General features: G+C 48.1%; 1 long non-coding RNA gene across 1 annotated transcript; it reads left to right on the forward strand.

Moving 5' to 3' along the window:
* The first annotated feature begins 17,750 nt into the window (after positions 1–17,750).
* Positions 17,751–22,994, forward strand: LOC133240278 (uncharacterized). Its single transcript, XR_009734173.1, has 3 exons — positions 17,751–18,227; positions 22,397–22,479; positions 22,654–22,994. It is a non-coding gene; the product is annotated as an uncharacterized LOC133240278 (long non-coding RNA).
* The last annotated feature ends 1,791 nt before the right edge of the window (positions 22,995–24,785 follow it).

Consider the following 24,785-nt stretch of genomic DNA (forward strand, 5'->3'; position numbering starts at 1 on the left):
CAACAACAATAAAACATTAATGTATAAAATCTGTTCAAGTCCCTGTGTTCAATTATTTTGGGTATATTACCAGAAGTGTAATTTCTGGGTCATGTGATAGTGCTATATTTAGTTTTTAGGCACCTCCTTAGCGTTTGCCACAGCAGCTGCACCAATTTACCTTCCTGCCGACAGTGTATAAAGGTTTCAGTTTATCCACATCTTTGCCAATGCTTGTTATTTATTGTGTTGTTGGCTTTTTGTTTTTAAAATAATGGCCATCCTAATAGGTGCAAGTTTGTATCTTATAATTTTTGAGATCCTGGTGACCTTCTAGTGTGGTGCAAACTTAGCTTTGTAGGACAATCTGTGATTTTCAAATTACACACAAATTACCTATAGTTTTCACTACATTGCATGTGAAGTAGGTGGGAAGATGTAATTCCCAGCTCACTGGTGAGGAAACTGATGCTTAGACACATGAGATGGTGTTTCTAAGATGAAAAGGCTGGTGAACAGCAGCGGTAGGAGCAGAACCTAGCCCTGCAACCACCCTGGCAGGCCTGGCAAGGGGACGCTTCCTGTGCGCTGCAGTGTCTAACCTTGGGCTCTGCAGAGCAATATCCTCACTTCGCTGACAGGGTGGCAGAAAGGGAGGCTGAGAGGAGTCCCAGCAGGCCTTGCAGCCTGGAGAGTATGCCCCCGTGCAGCCCCCAGACCTGGGCCACATCCTGCTCCCTTTCTGAGATCAGAGTCATCATTAGCTGGCTCCTGAGAGTGAAGTGGAATAAAGAAACCCAAGAGGCAGTGACTCAGCAGTAAAAAAGCATTGGGAAAGCAGGGCTATTGAGGGGGCACCTGGCTCTGTTAGCCACTTACTAGCTGTCTGTCTTGAGAGAAGTATGACCTCATATATTGTTTTCTTAATATTTAAGACAAGATGGCAATTACAAAGCCCATGGGTGCTCGAAGGACTCACAGTGTGTCTCCTAGCACAGGCCGGCTAGAAGCCAGGACAGTGAGCATCCCTCCTCACCCAGGAGTGCTCCCAGGGCCTGAGCGTCTCTCCCGTCCCAGGGCCTGAGCATCTCTCCAGTCCAAGGGCCTGAGCATCTCCCCCTCCCAGGGCCTGAGTGTCTCTCCCCTCCCAGGGCCTGAGCATCTCTCCATCCCAGGGCCTGAGCAGCCTGGCAGGTCTGCCCCACACCAGTGACAAGCAGTTGTTCTGTCCTCTGTGATCCAGGCTGGGAATGAGAAGGGACCTATGAGAGGAGTGATTTAGGAGGCCAGCAGCCACACTCCTAGTGTCACTGGGCCTGCCCTATCAGTCAGCGCAAGCCACGTGCCAGAGCCCTATAAATAGCTTCAGAGATGACATTGCAGAGAGTCTGCCTTGGAAACTCTCTGCAAAGGACACTGAATCACCAGGGAAGTTCATTTACATTCTAGGCAGGACTAGAATTTATGCTATTGAAAATAAAGATTTTATGCGTTTGTACATATCTATCTGTGGATGTGCCTATAAACACAATTTACAGTCAGCAGTCTCCCTAGCTCAGTCAGCACCCGTTCTGTACGGTGGTTATTAACAGGGTCTGGGAACCAGCCATGGGCCCCTCTGAGATACCGTCCTTGTCAGTCGCAGGTTTTTAGAGCACAGCATGCTCTTTACCATGGAATGATGGCGTTCATATTAGCATGCCCGCTAAGAAACTCTTATGCTCCCGATGTATGCTGCCCTGAAGTGTTTCATGGAGATTAGATTTCAGAAGAACAAACTAGCACAGGGCTCAGAGGCTGCAGGAGGTGGGAGCTCTCTTTGTCCCTCATTTGCCCAGTAATTAATTTCTGCCTCAGCACAATTTGAAGGAAAAGATTGTGTTCATTAATTTATCATCCACCTCTTCCCAAGGCTGATTTTGATCACTTTTTAACAGGAGACTTTGTACCCCATAGGGAGATTTAATATCATCCCAGGGGCTGGTATCTGAGTGCCAGGAAACAGCTGCCCAGAGTGACTGCCCCAGAGGAAACCAGGTGGGCTCCAGTGACTGTCACAGTGAAGTCCTGGGGAGGAGAGCCTCTGCTGATCCCAGAGGACGCCCTGCTCTGCCTCACTCCCCACCAGGGTTTCCAGAAAGATAGTTGGGGCCTCTAGGGAGCACCAGATCCCCCTGTATCCCCGTCCCCTTCTCTACCCAAGGCACATGAATCATAAATGTCTAGAATGTATCTGTAGAAACACCAGGACACAATTAAGCACAAGTTCAGGAAGCACACAGATACTTTCTGTGGCAAATCTTATCTGGAGCAAATGTGGAGGGTGGAAACTACCAGATGAAATCTTGCCCATCGCTTCATTTTCAACTGTTTGTTATTGTTTTCTTTAGGTACAGAAATTACAGCGTGATAGCATTCACAAAATTATAGTTTACCCTCATTTAGATGCAATCTAAAAAATTGAATGAAATGTGAATACTTTTCTAGATTTACAGGGAAAATAAAAAGAAATTTAAACCAGCAAGAAGCATTAGATGTTTCTTCTGAACCCAGTGCACAGAATACCAAGATCTTCTTTTGCCTTTACTGGGACTATTTTCCTGAGCTATAATGGGGGTGGGGCGGAGTGTAGAATTCCAGGGAAGCTGTTTGGGATTCAGGAGAGCTGTTCATTCTGCCATTTAGTCATATATTCAACATATATCTATGGAACCCAGTGGGCGCTTGCCCCTGGAGGGGTCAGTGGTAAGCAGACCACTCTCACTCTTCCTGCCACTCACTGTCTAGAGGAAGAAGCTGAATTGTCATACAGATATGACACTGTAGCTGCTAATGTAAGGGCATATGAGGGACAGTTGCTCAGGCTGGGGAGGGAGTGGGGAACAGGGAGGCTCCCCTGCACAGGATACTCAGCAGAACCCAGAAGGAGGAATGATCCTGGAGGAAAGAGGGTGGGGAAGAATGTTCCAGGTAGAGAATGGCATGTGAAAAGCCCTGTGGTCAGGAGAGACATGGATACATGGAAAACTTATAGAGGACACAGGTGGATGCAGCCTGGAGAGGCAAGTAGGGCTAAAGGGGGTGGGGGGGGTGGACTGAGAAGGGACCTGTGACCCAAGGCCAGGAGTCTTGCTCAGGCTAAGTGGTCACTTAGAGTCTGACCTCGGACCTCTTACAATCCAAAGCAAGGCTTTGCTCTCCCCTGGCTCTGCTCTGCAGTGTTTGAGAGACCTGGGCTTATCCTTTAAATGTCTCTAGGCCTCAGTGTCTTTATCTGTAAAATAGGGTAATAATACTCTACCTTAAGAGGATTGATGTGAAGATTAAATGATTTTACGCACCTGGGGGCTGAAATCTGTGCATGGAATGTTCTGTGCATGAACATTATTGTTGTCTTTGTTATTATCTTTAATAGGAGTGCCTCTCACCAGATCATCTCTAGGTGGATTCCAACTCTGATATTCCATGTTTCTAAAATTATTTTCTGAGATTTTCATAGTAACTCTCACCTTCATAAATGCAAGGAGTGATGATTTTACTTAATGAGAGCAGGGCTGCATTTCAGATACATGGATCCATGGGAGGCCACAGGGTGGGATGAAATGACCCAGAGACCGTGCGCCTGGAGAGAGGAGAGGAAGGCTGAGGTCAGGCCCTGAGCATCACTGACACTGATAGAGCAAAAGGAAAGAAACTAGAAGGGTGGGGAAATTGTTGGGTGGGGAAATTGTCAGTGTGGGACTAGGACATTCTTAACCCATAAGTTAAGGAGGAGGTGATGCTGAAGGAAGTGGGGAGCTTCTAGGAGGGTAGGCCCTGGTGATGACCCCCCAGGGTGAGGACAGAGGACAGGACGGTGAATCTCTTGGCCTGCAACTCATGAGTACCTAGTGCCCTTATAATGTCAACATGCAAACTATAAAGAGACATGGCCACTTGTAGGAAATTGTCCTAATGTGTGACGTCTCCCTTGTCATCGGCCTGATGTTCCCCTTCGAGGGCCACCATGTAACCACTGTCCTTAGCCTGGGTGCTTCTGTACCTGCTCAGAGCCCACCTGCCCATCGGGGTGACTACCCGCAGGCAAGCTCTGAGAATGTATCTTCAGAGTCCACCAACTGGGGATGAAGGAACAGTGAGAACCGGTGATCTGGTAGGCGGAAGTTGAAGGCAAAGGCTGGAGTAATGTGAGCATATTTGGAGGCTAAACAGCAGGAGCCTGTGAAAAAGCAGAGGAAGAGAACTGGGAGCCCAGGAGAAGATGCTGAACAGTTATGCCAAGGATGGAGCTTGAGGGGTGCCCTCCAGCTATGGGCCTGCCCACTCAGCATGGAGACAGCTGTGCTTAGGGGGCTGGGACCCAGCCTGTGCTCCCCCTCACTGGCTTAGGAGGCTCTGTGGGTACCTGCTTCTTATCTGCTTTCACTACATCTGCCTGGAAACAGAACCCAAGGACCAGACTGAAAAGTGGAGAAAGGGCATTGGGGCAGGCATGCCACACCAGGAAGGGATCACAGGGTGTGGTCCTGCAAATCTGTATATTGCAAATATGTATTGAACACTGGTGAGCTATTTTTCAAAGCAAGGCATTGGGCTATTTGCAGGAGAAGAAATACCAGAAGGAGTTCGGATTCCTGGGCCCTACCTGGAATTGCTGACATAGAACTTGTTTCTCCCATGCTCCCTGGACCATCTTAGGCAGCCTGAATTTTGTGGCACATGGATGAAGGGATTACGTTACAAAGGATATGGTGGTGGCGGGCGACGGGCAGAAAAGACCTGGCCCCCAGCTGGGAAAACAATGACTACATAGAAAGGGAGCGAATGACCCCGAGTGCCAGGCAAATGGGAGGGTGTCTCAGAGACCCTGCCACTCACACCACATCCCACATCTGGGGGACACAGGGCCTGGTGGTGGATGCCCGGTGCGCTATGCAAGCTTGGCTCTGAGCCCCAGGGAGCAGGAACAGGAGTGAATAAGGGCAGAGGGGAAACTTTGAGGGGCTGCTCAAGGAGAACCAAGTACCAAAGTTGCTCAGCTTGGCAGGCTGGAGGGTTTGTGCAGGGGAAGGGAGTGAGAGACAGGCTGAAGGGTGAGTTTGTACCAAATGATGCCAGGCTTTGTGGGCAATGCAGGAGTGTCCGTGCACCTCCGCAAGCCTGGCTGAGCACTCTCTTTGGGAGATTAATCCAAACAAGACACAGTCTGTTCTCAATGAGCTTGTGGTTCTGTGGTGGAGCTGGACAGACACATGTAAACATCAAGCGGAGTGAGGGTGTAGGAGCAGAGGAAGGTGCCAGGGCCCAGGGTAGGGGCAGCGCTGACCCTCTATGGGTGTGGGCTAGCTCCCCAGGCAGGAAAACTCCTGGTCTCTAAGTCTCCACATGGGAAGCTCTAGACAGTCGTAGGCGATAGGGAGGCCTGGGGTTGCAGAGCCTGGCAGGGCCTGACTGCCTCTGTCTCCTTTTTCTCTTTTGATCAGTCCAGTTTAAGGGCTTCTTCAGGCACTTAGGAAAACAGGAAAATGGCTTATAGTTTACTAACATCAGAGTCTAGGCTGACAAATTTGTTTCAAGGAGGAAGCTAGCAGGTGGGTTTACTTTGCAGCTACAGTTCAGGTCCAGGGTACTTTTCAGTTACAATGACCTTGGACTGTTGGGGATTAATGACAGCTTTTTGATCCTGTGCACAAGGAAAGAAGACATCACCAGACATCATGTCTCTGCCCTCCGAGTGCCCGCTTGTCATCAGGCATCGCGTCTTTGTGAGGCCTTAGGAGGAGTAGAAGAGGCAGAGGCGGGGAATGTGTGTGAAGCGTCCTGGGACTGTCTGCTGCGTCCAGATGGGAGGGAGGTTCTCACTCTCTGCTGTTAGGGCAGGTGTCGTCATTTTCCCTGCAGGAGCCCTGGGGGCCTGCAGAACCTTGCAGGAGGCATCATGACTCAGCTTCAGGACTGCGGGTGGCTCACAGCTGCTAGAGACTGTTTCTGACGCAGAGCCTCTCAAAGGCGCTGGTTGTGTGTCTTCCTTTGCCCACAGGGAGGACAAGTTTGTGACGCCCTGGCTATGCGTGTGTGCTCCGCTGTTTCAGTTGTGTCCAGCTGTTTGTGACCCAGTGGACTGTAGCCTGCCAGGCTCCTCTGTCCACGGGATTCTCCAGGCAACAGTTCTGGAGAGGGTTGCCATGCCCTCCTCCAGGGGATCTTCCCCATCCAGGGACTGAACCCACGTCTCCTGCCTCTTCTTCATTGCAGGCTGATTCTCTACTGCTGAGCCACCAGGAAAACCTGCCCTGGCTCTGTGTTTGTGAACACTTCTGGTCAGTGTGAGCGGTGTGAGGATGGGGAGGAGGCTGTGCTCTGTGCACCTGGGGGCCACCGGGCTGAGCACTAGAGGGGGATGCTGGTCTCGACCACCGGGCTGAGCACTAGAGGGGGATGCTGGTCTCGACCACCGGGCTGAGCACTAGAGGGCGATGCTGGTCTCGACCACTCGGTGCGGGCTTCCGGGGTGCACGCGGGGCTTGAGGCTGGGACCCCGGTCTGGACCACTCGGTGCGGGCTTCCGGGGTGCACGTGGGGCTTGAGGCTGGGACCCCGGTCTGGTCCCAGTTCTGACTTCTCTTACCTGTGATGCTGTAGCCAGCCTGTAGTCCCAGTCCAGCGGGTGTCTTTAGATGACCTCTCCGATCTTTCCCATCAGGCTAACGCTTAACAAACTTCCAAGTATTCAGAAGCCCCAGCTTTGGCTAGACTTTGCTTCTTTGTACTCCCATGGCCCTGAGCTCTCACAACACCAGCCTGGTATACAGAGCACCCTGATGGGTCCCTAGTGAGCTTCCAGATGGCCAGGGACAAGACCTTCATTTTCGTAACCCCTGCCTCTTTGCTGGTGAACAAGCTAACATCCAATCTACAGTCCATACAGCAGAAAGGGGCTCTTGAGGCAGCAGCAGTTCAGCAGTAGGGGGGAGCACAGTGGTGGCAGTGATCATGAGGCTGGGGAACCAAGTCAGGGGGAACCAACCAGTACCTTTTGTACTGATAGCAAGGAGGGAGGGGACCCCAGAAGACCCCATGTCCAGCAGCCGTCACTGCATCCACTTTCTGTGCTGGGTACCATGGACCCAGCCTCATGGGAGCAGTGTTACTCCTCAAGGGCCATCTGAGCACCACAGACCAGGCAGCTCAAACAGCAGAGATCTGCTCCCAGATCTGGAGGTTGCAAGTTCAAGATCAAGGTGTCAGCCAGGTTGTCACTCCAAGGCTGTATGGGAGCAGCTGTCCCAGGCCTCTTCTTGGCTTGTAGATGGCCGTCTTTATCCTCACGTGGAATCCTGCCTGTGTGTGTCTGTCTCCAAATTTCCCAGACATGTTGCAGTAGGACTGCCCCTAATGACCCTGTTTTTAACTTGGTTGCCTCTGTAAAGACCCTGTCTTCACATGCTATGGCCTGGATGTTTGTGTCTGCCCAAACTCGTACGTTGAAATCCTAACCCCCTAAGGTATGGTTCTAGGAGCAGGGCTGTTAGGAGGTGCTTAGACAATGAGAGCCCCACCCCCTTGACGGGACTGCTGCTCTTATAAAAGAGACCTCACAGACACCCCTACTGTGTGAGGACGCAGCGGGAAGGTGCTGGCTGTGACCCAGGAGGAGGCCTGCACCAGAACGTCACTGTTTCGGAGCCTCATCACAGGCTCCCAGCCTCTAGAGCAGTGAGAAATAAATTTCTGTTGTTTATAAACCAGCCAATCTGTGGCATTTTGTGATAGCAGCTGAAACGGACTAAGACACCAAATAAGGTCACATTCTGAGGTACTGGGTGAAGGCTTCAACACAGGAATTTAGGAGGAACAGAGTTCAAAGCATAACAGAGAAGGCAGTTTCAGCCCAAGTCCCCGGGCAGGATCTGAGGGGCCTGGAGATGGGAGGATCATTTCTGGGAGACAAAATGAAACATCTGCATGCAAGGTTGGCCCCAAGGGGGCCCTGAGGTGATGCAAGGGCTCAGAGACCAGGCATAGCACAGGCCTTGGGGACAGAGAGGCTGGGGGACCAGAGGCAGAGGATGGAAATGTCCTGGCCAGGCCCACCCTCCCCCAGCCCAGCTCTGAGGAGGACAAATGGAGCTTCTCTCTGCAGAACTGCACCACTCAAGAAGGCTCAGAAGGAGGGAAGCTCATGTCCTGGGGTGTGGGAGTGCAGGCCTGGCTGCCAGTTAAGTCAGAGCGTCTGAGGCTGTGTACAGGCATCAGTAGATTCTAGAAGCCCCCTGCTCTGTCCCACTCCTCAGCTGAGAGCAGAGAGTCACCTGGGCCAGGGCAGGGCATGCTGGGTCTTCTCAGGACTTCTGCTCAGCCCTGCCACCCAGGTTGTCACCTACAGAACATGTCCTTAATCTGGCAGTGAGGCCAGAGCCCCTCAGCCAGCAGAGGAGGTTGGTGGCTTCGTAGCCTGGCAGCCACCTATGGCAGGATCTCCCATTTCAGATAACGCCAGAGGGGGCTGGAGGAGGCCATGCAGGGTGTGAAGGGTAGGCAGTTTCCTCAGGCAGCCATTGCACCAAACTTATAAGGTTTTAATTAAATGGCAAAATGGTGCATCACCATTATAAACAGTACAAACAAATGTTACTTGTAATTATTTTGCCCTTCCCCAAATATTCCATTTCCATTTTCTTTATTCAAAATGAATTCATATGAGCTTGTACTCTAGTGATGTGCTTTGGTATTCTCTAACACCTCCGAGAGCTAAGTCATTTCCAGACCATTCCAACCAACCACCCTCAACCAATAGAGGGGTCTTCTATTTTTGTGGTCCTGCTCAAGGCTTCTCGGAAAAAAGGTGTGTCTGCACCCCCATCTTATTTTTGGCATTGAAACCAGTGAAAAATAACAATCAAAGAAAACTGAACTAGGGCTGCAGGGAAGCCTAAACCTAAAGAAGACACGTTACCTCCCTTTTTGTGGGCGGGGCATAAAGAGGCATCCTTGGTGGGTCACCCAGAAAGCTGGTGAGCCCTGCAAACAGAGCCTGCTCCTCGCATGGCAGTGATGTCCCTCTCCTGTGAGTGACACTGACTTCCTCAAGAGAATTCTGCTTTGCTTTTCTTTCTATTCTCAAACATGCATGGGTATGTGTGTGAGCACATTATGCAACACATACCCACATAACACACACGTACACACATGCATGCATGCATACACAATTCCCCCTGTTGGATCACTCCCAGGTTTGTGTAGGGGACCAAATGAATAGCAGTGCATTTCCAACCTCACTTCTCTCATGGCCTGTGTCCTCCACTGACACCCGGGATGGCCCTGGGCCTCCATTCCTTCCCAGGCAAGGAGGCTGGAGTCTGACCTAGTGCCTCAGGTCCCTGGGCTTCTGAGTCTTCACATGCAGAGAAGAGTGAAATGCTCACACACAGCCGTACCAAACAGGTCTACCGTATTACTGAAGGAGTGGGTGGTTTCCTCTAAGGAGCCCATAAGGTACTTCTACATCCCTTCCTCCTGCTACCACATCACTTTAGCAGACACATAACTAATGCTCTCATTGCTCTAAAAGAATGAATTTTATTTCCCCTTCCCTTATTCCCTAGGTAAGATGCGGGACATGAATCAACATGGTCTGCTCTCAGAACTCAGTCTGCTGAGCGGAACACTGGGTGAGTAGGTGATGTCACAGGATAGGTGAAACCTGGAGGTGGTGACCGCCGGTGGGGAGGAGGGCCGGCTGGCTGGTGGGCACAGAAGGGGCCATCCCCCACCCTGGGAAGGTGGAGCTCAGCACCCTCATGGGATGGCAGCAGAGATGCTCTGGTAGAGGGAGAAAGGGCACATGTCACCTTGGGAGGACATGGACTTGATGGAAGCCCTGCCCCTGGAAGAGTGGAGGGCTAGGTTCAAGAAAGAAGGGGATGATGTCAAGTGATGCCTGGCACCTGCCTCGTGCGTTCTTCCAAGTGGTGTCCAGAGAGTGTCAGTCTCCACACGCCTCTCCCTCCAAACCCATTCTGACTGCAGGGTTGAGGAACATGTGCCAGTGTGTGCTAGGAATTGCCCCTGAAATGGTCACCTCCTGAGGGATTGCTGAGACTATCCAGACTCTGAAAGCAATAGCCAGGAAGCTGTTGGTGCTACTGGCGGCAGTGCCCACAATGGCTCCTGCAGCAGCCCCAGTGCAAACAGCAGTCCCGGCTCAGGTCAAGGTCAACACACTCAAGGTCAAGCTCAGGTGACCAAGGGAAATGCTGAAGGAATACCCATTGCTTGGAGCACTCATGGTGGGTTGGGCTGTTTCCTGAACATTATCTCCTCGTGGTCATGAGTTCACTGATGTGTTCTTCTACTTCTCCTTCATGAACTGAAATGTTCCCCAAATACATTTTTTATGGAGTGGTTACTGTGTGTGAAACACGATTGTAGGTGTTCCATCTGCTCCTTCTGTGCCTGAAACGTCGACTCTGTGCCCAAAGCCCACTTCTTCCAGGCAGATACCACCTGCAGATGATGCTGAATGAACATAGCTTCCCACTCTCACTGGACTTTGAGAAGAGAGGGACAGAGAGTACACAAGAAACAAGGAAAACTCACAGCATGTGATGGCAAGTGTCAGGAGAAAGGCCGAGCAAGGAAAGGCGGTGGGAAGTGTGGGCACGGGACCTTTTAGGTGGGGTGGCCAGGAGGTAAATTTTGAGAAAAGATGGAAAGCTATGAGAGAGAGAATGCTCTGGGATCTCTGGCGGTGGAGGGAGAGTGGCGCAGGCTGTGAGAGCAGGAGGAGGTGCAAAGGGCCTGAGGAACATGTGCTATTCCAGAAAGGTGACCCAGGACTGGAGAAGGAGGGGCCAGGGTTCAAGGGTCGACGGGGAGAGAAGGTGTCCATTGTTAGAGTGTAGGCTCATTCTGCAAGAGGCAAGAGTTCCCGGAATGCTGTCTTCCCAGGTGTTGGCCAGGTGTTGATCCCATGGGGGAGGGCATGGGCCAGGGCAAGAAAAGCGAGCCTGTCTAGCAGAGGAGGGGTAACTAGCCTTTCAGATAATGGTCACGGGGCTGGCAGGAGGGGGCCCAATGCCGAATCCTTCTGTTTTTTGGCCGTGCTGAGTCTCCATTGCTGCATGTGGGCTTTCTCTGGTTGAGGTGAGCAAGGGCAAGCTGGGACAAGCAGGGGCCACTCCCTAGTTGTTGTGCTTGGGCTTCTCATTGTGGTGGCTTCTCTTGTTGCAGAGGATGGGCTCTGGAGCACACGGGCTTCAGGAGGTGTTGCGCATGAGCTCAGTAGCTGTAGTACATGGGCTTAGTTGCCCTGTGGCATGTGGGATCTTAGTTCCCAGACCAGGGATCAAACCCATGTCCCCTGCTTGGCAGGCAGACTCCTAACCACTGGACACCAAGGAAATGGCCAGCTCCATCTTCAAGGTGGAGCCAGCAGCGTTTGCAGCTGCACCAGATGTGAGGAGTGACGGGAAGATAGGGGTCAAGAATGTTTTCAGAGATTCTTTCCTGAGCAGCTGGGACATTGTGTTGACCTTCACTGAGAGATGCAGGGCTGCCGGGGAGGGAAGGGCAGGATGTCAGTTCAGGTTGTGTGGAGTAGGAGAAGGCCTGGAGCCAACCAAGGCAGAGGTAGAGTGGGCAGCTTGATCAGTGAGTCAGACTGGAGGTCTGGTGGGAGATACATGCTTGGGTCATTTTGCTGACAAAGGTCTGTATAGTCAAACCTATGGTTTTTCAAGTAATCATGTATGAATATGAGCCTTGGACTATAAAGAAGGCAGAGCACTGAAGAACTGATGCTTTTGAACTGTGGTGCTGGAGAAGACTCTTGAGCATTCCTTGGATTCAAACCAGTCAAGGAGATCAAACCAGTCAATCTTATAGGAAATCAACCCTGAATGTTCATTGGAAGGAATGATGCTGAAGTTGAAGCTCCAATACTTTGGCCACCTGATGTGAAGATCTGACTTTAGAAAAGACCGTGATGCTGGAAAAATTTGATGGCAGGAGAAGGGGGTGACAGAGAATGAGATGGTTGGATGATATCGTCAACTCAATGGACACGAGTTTGAGCAAGCTCCAGGAGATGGTGAAGAACAGAAAAGCCTGGCGTGCTGCAGTCCATGGGGTCACAAAGAGCTGGACGTGACTGAGTGACTGAATAACAAAAATACTTGAGAGTCAGTAGCAGAGAGATGGAAACCACAGTCCTGCATGAGGTCATCTAGTGAGTGACACTCTGCAGCCAACAGCAAGTCCAAGGTCCGAGTCATGGGCTTGGCAACACATGGGGTTTAGAGAGAGGAGACTGAACCAGCAAAAGACTTTGAGAAGGAAGGGCCAGAGGCCTGCAGGCCCATGACACCAGGGAAGCCTGTGTCAACAGGGAGACCCCCTTCTGCTCCTGCTGCTGAGCACCCAGGAGGAGAGTGGCTGGGGAGCGGCTGAAGAGGCCTGGTGGGAGAGTTGGAGACAGAGTGGAAGGAGAGACTTAGGGCATGGGGTGTGTTGACACCATCTTGAAGTAGCTCTGCAGGGAAAGGAAGGGGGAAATGGGTCAAGACAGGTTCCTTTGCAGGAGCACCCTGAAAAATCTACTTGTCAGCGAGGAAAGACTTCACAGACGGATGTCTGGACTAAGATCTCAAGCCAGCGAGAGGGGAGGTGGGACCCCAGTTTGGATCTGTCTGATTCCATGTGGTCTGTCCACAGTATTTTGGTAGATTTTTTTCAGAAATCTTCGTATAACCCTATGACCCAGGAATTTCACCCCTAGAGACATAATCCAGAGAAATGTGTGTAGACACATCAAGAAATATCAAAAAGTATCAGTATTTGTAAAATCACTAAATTGGAAGGAATCCAAACTTCCATCAGCAGTAAAATAGATAAAGAAATAGATAAATAGGTAAAGAAGTAAAATAAAGAAATAGATAAAACAGATAAAGAATATGATACATTCTTATATTGAGAAGGAACTAATTATTGCTACTCTCAACAACACAGATTATAACCCACAAATTACAAGGTTGAGCTAAAGAAACCAGACACAAACAGTACACACCATATTATTCAATTTAAACACAGATGAAAAACAGCCAAAAGAAACCAGTGGTGACAGAAGCCAGACGGTTCCTCCAGGCGGAGGTATTGACTCTGACAGTGAAGGGAGGTGCTGCGGTGTTTGTAATGTTCTGTTTCTTCGTCTTGATGATGGTTACATGGTGATTCATTTTGTGAAAGTGCATTGAGATGTATAGTCATAATCTGTGTGTTTTTGATAACTTTAAAAAATATAATAAATGTTTTTTTATTTAAAAAAGGAAACCTTTATATTCTTGAAAGCCACAGAGCTTTGTCAGAAGCTTGGCCTTCTGTTTTCCAGGTTTGCTGCTGGTTCTTGTCTAGGAGGCCCCTGAGGACGGGCTGGCTGTGTGTCAGGGGCCCATGCACCGCAGGGCCACAGAGCCTGTGTGGCCCCAGCTTTCCCCGTGTCCTGCAGCCACTCAAGTCATTTCTGCACGCAGATCCCAGACAGAAGGGCCTGGGGTACTGAGAAGTACTTGCTGCTTTGCTATTTTCTTTCACCTCCTGGAGATAATCCCACCTGACTCCATCACTTTCCTCTTGCATGCACACATGAACACCCACACACACACATACTCACACACACACCCCTTCTGCCCACACTACACACAGATGTTTAAAGTGTGTCTTGGACTTTAAAACAGAAATCAGCAATTAGAACCTTGTTTCCACAAGAAAAACCTTCGAGGGCCAGAGGGAAAGGGGCTGGGCTTGAGGTCTGCTCTGGGTGGGGAGGGTGACTTCCTGGCTGTCTTGCTCTTCTCCTTGTCTGATCCCTGCAACAGAGTCAGGGGACGCCTGAGAAAGCCTTGTGTCTTTGCTTGTGGCATATGCTTGTGTCTTTCTGGCTCAAAATCAGAAAAGCTATTGATCTTGCTTTTTGTTTCCTTCTCTTTTATTTTTTTTTCTTCTTAATAAATGATGAGTGTCATGCGTGGGTTGGAAAAGAATTTCCAGACATGAGGCAGAGTGAAAGAAGAATAAAGTTTGTTAGAGTGGGGAGAGGAGAGTCTCTGCCAGCACAGCAGGCCAGCTTCCTGACAGTCAGGGAAAGCCGACAGTGAACAGGGGTTCTTGATTCATTTTGATACCCTGGGTGTAAGGAGCAGGATATGGGTCTTATGGGTCATTTGCTGATTGGATAAGGTAGATATATTGGGTGGGGGGAAAGAGTAAGGTAAATACCTTCTCCCTACATGGAGAAGGAGGGAAGACAATTTATACTGGTCAGGAGGACCTGAAATTCATTAATACTTACAACATTGGGGATGGGAAGGAAGGACAACAAGAGTCTGGTTTTTCTGTTCCTTCATTCCAAGACCCTCCTTGGTTTCATCTGCCCTTTCATCCTTGGGTCACCACAATGAGCTGTTTACTCTGAAAGCAATTTCTCATGTTTGTATTTGTCAAAAGTGTTCTGAGATTGGAACAATGTGAACCATCAGCTCCAGTCTGCACAAGAAGGCATGAAAGGGTAACGGGCAGGGAGGCCAGGGGGCTCCAGATGGAGGAAATAGGCTGCAAGCGACATGCATTTTTTTAACCCTCTCTTAAGTGGCAAGAGGAAACAAACTCCAAGTGTCCGATTTCTTTCCTTCTCTATACAAAATTAAAAGGAGGTTTATCTTAAAAATTCTGTGTTGCCATTAGGACACCTGGTTCCACCTGAACTTAACTTTTCTCAAACCTTAAGCTAACCAATGCGTTTTTCTTATGGAAATGTTTTTCTTAAGCTATATTAATGAACTGCGTATTTACCCTAGGCTCTGTCTTTCTTCAAGTCAGTTCTACTTAAGACTCAGAACCGATAAGGACTTAACAAACCAGATATGTTTCACTCATACCTTGTTCTCCTAATCTATGTTAATGAAACGATATATTTACTTGGAAATCTGCCTTTCTTCAAGATTCATGTCAATCATTTTATGCCCCGGAAGACTCACCTTGTGCCAATGTTATCTCAAAATACATGTGTGTGAGGGGCCTGGTGCCACTCTGAGTTTTGAGACATTTCCTTTCTCTAATTAACAATTTTTTGATAGGTACATAACATACTGCTAAAGGCTAGCAGGGGGGCACTCTTTCTGCCCCCTTCTGATATCTATGTCAGAAGCTTTCTCTATATCTTTTATACTTTAATCAAACTTTATCACACAAAAGCTCTGAGTTATCAAGCCTCTTCACTGGCCCCAGATTGAATTCCTCTCCTCTGGAGGCCAAGAATCCCAGCATCTTTCCCGACTCAGCAACAACTTTTCAGGCATATTCCCATTTCATGGGTGGCAAGTCTGAGGACTGTGATGAGTGACATGCTCTTGTTGGGTGATGTTGGGTGATGTATCTTGAAGTCAAACCATAAACCAGACACAGGATGGAAAACTGAGGGACAGAAGATTCTCCACTTCTGCTGAATCCACTCAAAGGCTTCAGGCTTTAAGTGAAGAAGTGGAGATCTGTGCAGGTTGATTTCTGCTCTTTACCCTCAACCTCCTCCCTGGGATTTCTGTTTCTCATTTCTGATTCTTCCTATACCCCTGTGATTAACCTTCTACCCAATTTAATATTTCAGCTGAAACAGTTGGGAACATGCTTTGGTTCTTGTGTTTCAAGGATACACGTAGCTCAGCTTCTCTCTAGAAGGTCCTTGTGATGTGAAATTAAGGACAAAAATCCAGCTATAAGGCAACTGTTAAAGAATAGGTAATGGAAAGTTGCCTTTCACATCTCACTCACTTTAGACATATTCTAATTAACTCTGCTGGAAAATTAATTGGCTTAGATCAGGTCGATCTGATTGAGGATCTGAATAACCTCACTTGAGTGGTATTTATATTTCAGCTTCTGGTCTTGGGTGAAGTTAGTGTGTGGCCTGAATGCTAATAGTACTCTACATGGGGACAAAAATAGCACCGAGGCCCATTGAGTGATATCTACATACTCCCAATCTCCTTGTAATATGTGCAGAGAGAGTTTTTCAAAAGTTCATTTAGCATGGGTGGTCTCTCCAAAGTTCACTGTAAGTTGGTTGTTTAGAATTTGCATTATTTCCCTGAAGAAAGAATATTACACCCAGTGGTTAATTTCACTGGTCACAATAATATTAATAGCAAAATAAGTTCTAATGTAACTATGGTAAAGTATTTAGAGAACCAGCCAGAGTCACTGGTCCTGGGTGACAGATGGCATCTAGTTTAGGAAAAAACAGACCAAGAAGAGGATCTTCCCCTCCACACTCCCTGGGGCAGGGAGTAAAGAGAGTAGAGGTGAAGAGCGATGCCTAGGGCACTTGCTGGCTTGGACAGACTGGCCATCAGTATGGAAGGCTGAGCAGCCCAGTGACTCCTATGGCTGCCCACAGTTGAGAAAAGCTCATGGTGGGAGAGTAAACAAATAGTTGAAATGAAGTCCAAGCATGAGGACAGGAGGGTGAGTCAGCATTTGAGAACTGACTTAGGGACCAGATAGATTCTGAAGCTGATTCTAGGAACCAAAGAGCATCAAGACAGGTGAGCAGAATCATAGTAAGTAGGCTTCGAACAGGGGTGAGGATGGAGTTGGGGCAGTTGGAAGAGGGCACAGGATGGGGGAAACCCAGGCAGGAACCAAGATGGATGAGTTATGATCTTTCCTTCCCATAGAAGGCTTTTCCTTCCCTATACTTTAAGGGAATCATGTTTAAGCAGCACTTTGAGGTCAAAGACATTTGTCTTTGGCCTCTGCTTTTCTTGCCTTTCTGCCGTATTCCCATCCCAGTGGTCTCTCCATGGGTTCTGGGTGCTGTGACCTTCTCTGTGCCACCCTAAGCCCCTGATACTCTCCCCTCCAATGGGTCAGACTCCAGGTTCTCAGTGAAAATGAGCTTCACACACTTGAGGCACACTGTGAAAGAAATTATCAGTCATTCTTGGTAGCCCTTCCAGAAGGGTTTGGCCTGTGCATGTCCACTTATATGTGGATTTTTTCAATAGTAAATGCTACAGTATTATGTGATCTGAGGTTCGTTGTCTCCATGGATTTGGAATTTTGGGTACAGAGGAGCTACAGTTACCAGGGCTGACTACGTTATTTCCACCTGCATGACAGAGGGTCAGTGGCCCTAACCCCCATGTTTTTGTTCAAGGGTTAACTGTATCTATCCTCTATCTATCTCTATCTATCTATTTATCTATATCTATCTATCTATGCGACACACTGCGATTCTAGGCACATTGCGTCCCTTCAGTTGTCAACTTTAACAACAAGCTGTGAGTTGGTTTCATTTTGACTCCCATCTTACTGGTGGGAATACTAGGGCTCTGCGTCAGATATGTGCTGTCTGATGCCATGGATCCACTTGTCCCACTCCCTACACCATGCTTTCTGCCCTAGGAGCCAGGTCTATATGGGCTATGTCAATAGGCTTCCATACTCCATGGCCTGCGGTTGAGTTTAGCCAGTGAGGAGCATCATCAAGAGAACAGAGGGGTGGAGGGAGTGTGGTCAGGGTTGTATCACCCTGGCCTCCTCTCTGAAAAGTGGCCATGTGTGTCTGTGTTCCCAGCCTGAGGACACCGGAGGCCGATTTTCCTTCTGGGCTGCAGTAACCTCTCTCTGCCCTCGTTACCTCTGTCCTAAAGTGGTGACAGCTCCACTACTGCCAGCCCTGAGTCCCTGCACTAATCTTGGGTGTCCCCATACCCTGCCTGCAAGAATGAATCCCTTTGGAAGTAGACACCCCCACCCCTCTCAGGCTAAGAATGCTAATTTGGGTGTGCTATCTGTTTCCTACTGGAACCTTGACTGATATAGACCCAATGAGAGTTAATTAATTTGCCCAAGATCTAGCTCAGCTAGTAAAGAATCTACCTGCAATGCTGGAGACTCTGGTTCGATTCCTGGGTCAGGAAGATTCCCCTGGAGAAGGGAACAGCTACCCACTCCAGTATTCTGGCCTGGAGAATTCCATGGACAGAGGAGCCTGGCAGGCTACAGTCCATGAGGTCACAAAGAGTTAGACACAAACGAGCAACTGTCAGACATCAGACTTATAACCAATAAGGGGCAGAGCTGCCCCCCACAGCCATGCTTCCAACTACCCATCTCAGTGGAACAAGCACCAGCCAGGAACCCAGGTTGCTGTTTTGTGCTCATTGACCAACCAGCTCTGCAGCATCAAACAGGTAATGCTGCCATTTTAGCTTCCATTTTTAAGGAGTAATGAGTTTGTTGCAGTTCATTTTAGCTTTCACATGTGATAATTTCCAAACTTCCACTGAAAATAAATCTCTCCCAGACTTGTACTTTCCAGATCTCCCCTTACTATTAGTTGTCATGGCAAAAGCTTGCATTAATCTCTGATAAACAGCTGAGAAAACAATTTGCAGGGGCAACACTGGAGAGAATGAAGTCAGGCTCCACTGTACAATGTGTTCCGCCTCAAGAAATCAGGCCTTCCTCATTCTGGTTCAATGTGGGTCCCTACTTGCTTCTCTTATTTATCTTCCCCGCCTTTGATTCCATTAAATTAAATAACTATTCCCTTCCCTCCAAAGAGCTTTATGTGTTATGAGTAGCTGCAGTCTTCATTCAGAAAAATGCTCAGTTCACCAAAAGCAAGCAAAGTTCTTGCTTTTGCAATTCAGCAAAGCCTGTTTTCTTGTTCATGAACATCAAGTGACTGAATGCCAACTAGAGAAGTTAAGGTTTCATTGGGAAAGTGGTTAGCTGCTGCTGCTGCTAAGTTGCTTCAGTCGTGTCCGACTCTGTGTGACCCCATAGACGGCAGTCCACCAGGCTCCCCCATCCCTGGGATTCTCCAGGCAAGAACACTGGAGTGGGTTGCCATTTCCTTCTCCAATGCATGAAAGTGAGAAGTGAAAGGGAAGTCACTGAGTTGTGTCTGACTCTTAGCGACCCCATGGACTGAGCCCACCAGGCTCCTCCGTCCATGGGATTTTCCAGGCAAGAGTACTGGAGAAGGGTGCCATTGCCTTCTCCAAAATGGTTAGCAACATGAACCAAAAGCAGTTGTATTCTTAAGTCTGAGAATTTGGGGGATTGAAGACCACCATTCAGGGGTAGGTCTGATCCCTTGGGTTCCCAACTTACTGGGAGAGAGGGTTGGAGTAAAGAGAGTAAGGGAGGTGACAATGGGACTGAAGGGGACACAGTGGTGAAGTTGATAAGGGGTACACCTTGGGTGGGTGGAGAGTGCAAGTTGAAGAAATTTTGTTGACACAACCATCGTAAAGCAGGACAGCTGACAAGTAACCCAGCCCTCATCCCTACCCCTAAATCAAGACAAGGAGAGACACTAGATTTGATAGAATTTATTTAATGTGAAAAGTATCAGAGGGACACAGTGGAGCACAAGTTCACAGAGATGGCAATTCTTTAAGACAAAGAGTTTAGGGTTAGATAATTTAAAGTTTTCACTCAAAATTACATAGCTTGGGCAAAGTCCAGACTCAAACCATGAATTTCTCACTATAAATGCCCATGCTAATATTTTTAATACTATAGGTTCCTAAACCTGAGAAATTGAAAAACCAGATGGATTCTCAGACCTCTACTCCTGACTTACTAAACCAGAAAATTCAGGGGAAGTAGCTTTGAAATCACTACTTTTATAAGAGCATCAAAGTGATGACATTGGGAGTAGCTGCTAAATAATCCGGGGATGGTGGCGGTGGGTGGAAAACAAGAGTGGTCATTAGTTGACAATGGCCAGAGCTGAGCGATGAGCTCCTGGGGGTTAATTTCTCTCTGCTTTTGTGTATGTTTTAATTATTTCATCATAGACCATCAAAAAAGGAAAAAAGAATCATGAAGTATTCTCTCAATCGACCAGGTTGGAAATGTCTCATCCTATGTTATACACTGAGTGGCCTTGCCAATTTGTAAGTAGGCATTGAGAGAGGGACTGAAATAAGGTGTCTCATCTGAAAGGGAATTAAGTATTGTTGGCTCCCCGGAAAATCACCATCAGACACTATAAAATATGGGAATAAGAGAGCCCAAGGAGTCTTGCAAAGTTGAATCTTCCCCTGAGTTCTGACATCATTGCCATAAACCACTCCCAATAAGAGGGTACTCTGTTTGGAGACAAGATTTGCTATTTTCCTGGGCTTGCTGAGCACCCAGAGAAGGTAAGCTCACAAGACGATGACAGTCTGGGTGCTTTCTCCTGCCCAGCACAGCCGGCACCACCTGCCTGACAGCACTGGGGAGGCGGGCTGCTGTAGCCTCGCTGGGGAAAGGGCCCTGCTCTGCACGCCTGGCGCCTGGGGGAGATGGGTGTGTGCATGCCCCACAGCCCTCATTTACCTATCTAGTTCCTCAATACCTGGTTTAAAATTTTCTAAATTAAATTCTTTCTGTAGGAATCACTGGTGGGGTATATGATTCCTGACTGAGCCTGACTGGTACAGGATGGGTTGCAGGTGACAGAAGATGCAGGATCACTAACATTTGAGAGGTGTGATGGCCATGGTAACTGTAAGGGCTATGGGGATGGCTGGGGATTGTTAGGCAAATGGATGCAGTGGAGAACGAAATGGCAGCTCAAACAAGCCAACCATCTAAGTAAGCCAAAATTAGAAGCCAGAAGTCCTTGGTGGCAGCACCTAAAAGGACTATGTACTGTGGCTGGATGGCATACCCTGCTGATAAAAATACAGGGAAGTGTGAAGCCATGACCCTACTGAATATCTTATGCTAAAGTCAAGGGTCTGATTTAGTGGACCCCAGGGACCTAGAATGGAGACATCTAGGTAGATGTGCTTGATAGTTCTCAATCCTTGGAGTCCCTGGGACTCTCTGGGCTTGAAGATGAGGCCCATTCATCCTGTAGACAGCTGCAGCATCCTTTTCTTTGAGACCATACAGAGTTCTCTGCTGAGGCAGAGGCCTTGCAGGTGATACTCACCCTTCTCAAGATCGCCTCACCAGCCTGCACAGCTTCTAGGTCAGCACACTTTTCCTATAAAGGGGCACATGATAGATATTTTAGGCTTTGCAGAACAGTCTCTGTCATAACTACTCAGTTCTTCCACTATGTCCAAAAGTATCATGTTGTTACTGTTCAATCACTAAGTTGTGTCTGAATCTTTGCAACCCCATGGACTGCAGCATGCCAGGCTTCCCTGTCCTTCACTGTCTCCTGGAGTTTGCTCAAATTCATGTCTGTTGAGTTGGTGATGCCATTCAACCATCTCATCCTTTGTCACCCACTTCTCTTGGCTTCAGTCTTTCCCAGCATCAGGGTCTTTTCCAATGAGCTGGCTCTTCACATCACGTGGCCAAAAAGTATTGGAGCTTCAGCTCTAAGCCTGCTTTTTCAAAGGCAGCATAGATAATATGCAAACAAATGGGTGTGGCTGGATTCCAACAAAACCTTATTTATAAAAACGGGCTGTATTTGAGCAATGGGCCATAGAGTACCAATCCTGCTCCAGGCCAATACTAAGGCCTCCCACAGCTTGGCCTGGCAGATGAGAGAGACTCTGTCACACTTAAGAAAAGGTCACAGAACCTCACTCACACATACTGACACGACCCAGGAGGTCACATCTGGAAATGAATTTTGAATGGACTGGGCTTGGGGTAAGATATAAGCATGGATAAAAGAGAGGTTATTGATATTCAGGCAGTCCCCTAGGACTCAGGATGTGTATCCTGGCAGGGGCACTGAGAGCCAGTTCTGATCTGCTGCTGAGATAGCCCCCTGCAGCTCAAAAATGATGCTGGCCTTGAGAAAATGAGATGTGAATGCTAGAACTGCCTGGGTAGCAGCAGAGGCAGAACGCTCAGTGAGGGAAGCAGACAAATAAGGTCAGATTGTCTACCAACTAACCAGTCTCTGGGAGGGCCCAGAGGGCATGATCTTCACTAGTAAAATAAGGAACATGCCAGCAAGGGGTGGCCAGCCTGGTTGAAATTGACCTGACAATTGGCCTTTCTGTGCTGCTCTGTGTCTGGACTCCCTGGTGTCTGGGGATGACAGATTTTGGGAAGAGGACAGGAGAGTTGACAGCACTTCACCATCAAAGGCAAGGTGGACAGCTATCATAGATGTAGAAAAGTTGCAAAGGCAACCTGGACTCTTATTTGCAAGACTAAGAACATTGGGGGCTTCTCTGGTGGCTCAGATAGTAAGGCATCCATCTGCAATGCAGGAGACCAGGGTTTGATCCCTGGGTCAGGAAGATTCCCTGGAGAGGGGAATGGCTACCCACTGCAGTATTCTTGCAGGAGAATTCCATAGACAGAGGAGCCTGGGAGGCTACAGTCAATGGGGTTGCAAAGAATCAGCCATGATGAGCGACTAACAAACACTTTCACTTTCAAGGGAGCAGTGATTCACAGACCATGGTATTCCCAACAGGGAGATTGGAGCACTGCTTGAGCTGTGTAACTGAAGACCAAAAGCAGGTGAGCCAGAGACTGACACCAGCTGCTGCAACGGAAAATCAGGATCCTTTGCCCAGTTTCCATTTCTGAGCCACTTGTCAGATAGCCAATCTACTGAAGGGGAGATGGGTGTCCTTGGGGAATAACCCTGCAATGTCACAGAAAGTTTACACAGTAGTGATTATCTTCATCTAGGACCAACAGGCCCTAGGACCACTTCTCCTGAAGGATGGAATGTTTCATATCCTCAAAGATCTGTGAGTACAAGATCTGAACTGAAACCGATGCCACAAAATCCAAAATCCATCACAGACCTCTTGTTGATGTGGGGAAATTCTGGCTCTGAATCCATCTCCTAGAGGTCCAGTGGATCACATACCACCTGGTGTTCATTTTCCTGGTCCCTGAGTTTATAATTGGAATAGACATTATTTTCAGCTTGAAAACACTCATAGATTAAGAACCACGGTGCTAAGAAAAGCCAAGTGGAAACTCTTGAAACTTCCGCATTGCAGCTAAGATAGAAAATCAGAAGTAATGTCTCTTTCTGGGTTAGATGCCACCTCAAAGACTTAAAGAAGGCAGAGGTCTACTTAGTTGGCCTGTGATGTTTGTTCTTTGCTGAGTCCAAGAAAAGTTACTTTGTTTGACACTCTTATTGTTAGAGAAGGAGTGAGTTCATTTCAGTCGCTCATTCTTGTCCGACTCTTTGCGACCCCATGGACTGCAGCATGCCAGGCTTCCCCGTCCATCACCAACTCCTTCAGACATTTAAACTGGGATTTACAAGTGTAATATATTTTATTTCCTTTTTAAGGTAATTTAATGACCTAATATGATTGTAAGAGTTGGATGATAAAGAAGACTGAGCACCAAAGAATTGAGGTTTTCAAATTGTGGTGCTGGAGAAGACTCTTGAGAATCTCTTGGATCTCCCAGCAAGGAGATTCAAACCAGCCAGTCCTAAAGGAAATCAACCCTGGATATTCATTGGAAGGACTGATGCTGAAGCTGAAGCTCTAATACTTTGGCCATCTGATGTGAAGAGTCGACTCATTGGAAAAGACCCTGATGCTGGGAAGACTGAGAGCAAGAGGAGAGGTGGGTGACAGAAGATGAGATGGGTGTATCCCTGATTCAATGGACATGAATTTGAGCAAACTTTGGGAGAAGTGAAGGACGGGGAAGCCTGGCATGCTGCGGTCCATGGGGTCCCAAAGAGTTGGACAAAACTTAGTGAGTGAACAGTAACAATAACACAGTTCTAATGGATAAATCAAACCTCTCCAGGGTCTTTAGGTAATTTTCATAAATAATTAGATTTAATAATTAATTAGAATTATGATTATAAACAGGATTCATCTAGATCTTCTTAAACATTCCTACACTGTTCACTGTTATAGTAAATATCAAATTAAGGACCATAAGTATAAATCACTTAATTTTACTATGGAATCACAAAGCTGGTCTCTTACTTGCATAGGCCAATATCCATTAAGGACTGAAAAAACTTAAACACTAAATATGAACAGAGTGCTTATTTCAAGAATTGTGAGGAGTCTAAGATTTTAGCCTACTTTCAAACTCACAGGTTTGGTGGGTTTTGCTGGCAAAAGATACGAGACGCCTGGGGCAGAGGCACTCACAGCAGGAGTAGAATGCAGAGTTCCAGCCCTGACTGGTTCCCCAAGTGCCAGTCCCCACAGTGGGATGTGAAGATCCTGGGTGGCACCAGCACGCATGGTGGTGACCAGGCAGGAGCCCTGAGCTCGGGAGCTGAAACTTTTTCTAGAGGCAATGTTCCTGCTTGTCTTCTGAAAGTAAAGAAGGCTGACCTCGACTCTGAGGGGAGACTCTGTCTCAGTTTTCCAAAATCCCTGAAAAGGTGGTCTAGAGCAAAGGCAGTCACACTTCTGCCCACAAGATGTGAAGAAATATGAGAAATTGATGGAAAATTGTCTGTCAACACCTCAACCACAGGCCACCTTAAGGTGGTCTTCCTATGGGTTGGATGTCTCCAGCATTTCTAAATTTAAATCTAAATCTGTCTGTGGCTGAAAGGTGTGCTCCTAGTAAAGTGTTGATTCCAAATGATGTTTGAGTTATTTTCTCACGTGACTTTTGTGATTGCCTCTCAGTTGGCTGAGAAGATTTCTTTTTTTTTTTTTTTTAATATCCATCTCAGGGTTTACTACAACATGTTGTTTCCAAATACAAAAGAAGAGGACAGGACAGGGAGCAGGGAGTGGCTGCGCTGGGGAAGGGGTTCTGAGGTGGGGTGGCCAGGTGGGTAGGCGGCCCAGTCCAGAGGCTGGGAGTCATACAAG

This window comes from Bos javanicus, chromosome 28 (genome assembly GCF_032452875.1).
Source record: "Bos javanicus breed banteng chromosome 28, ARS-OSU_banteng_1.0, whole genome shotgun sequence".
Taxonomy (NCBI): Eukaryota; Metazoa; Chordata; class Mammalia; order Artiodactyla; family Bovidae; genus Bos; species Bos javanicus.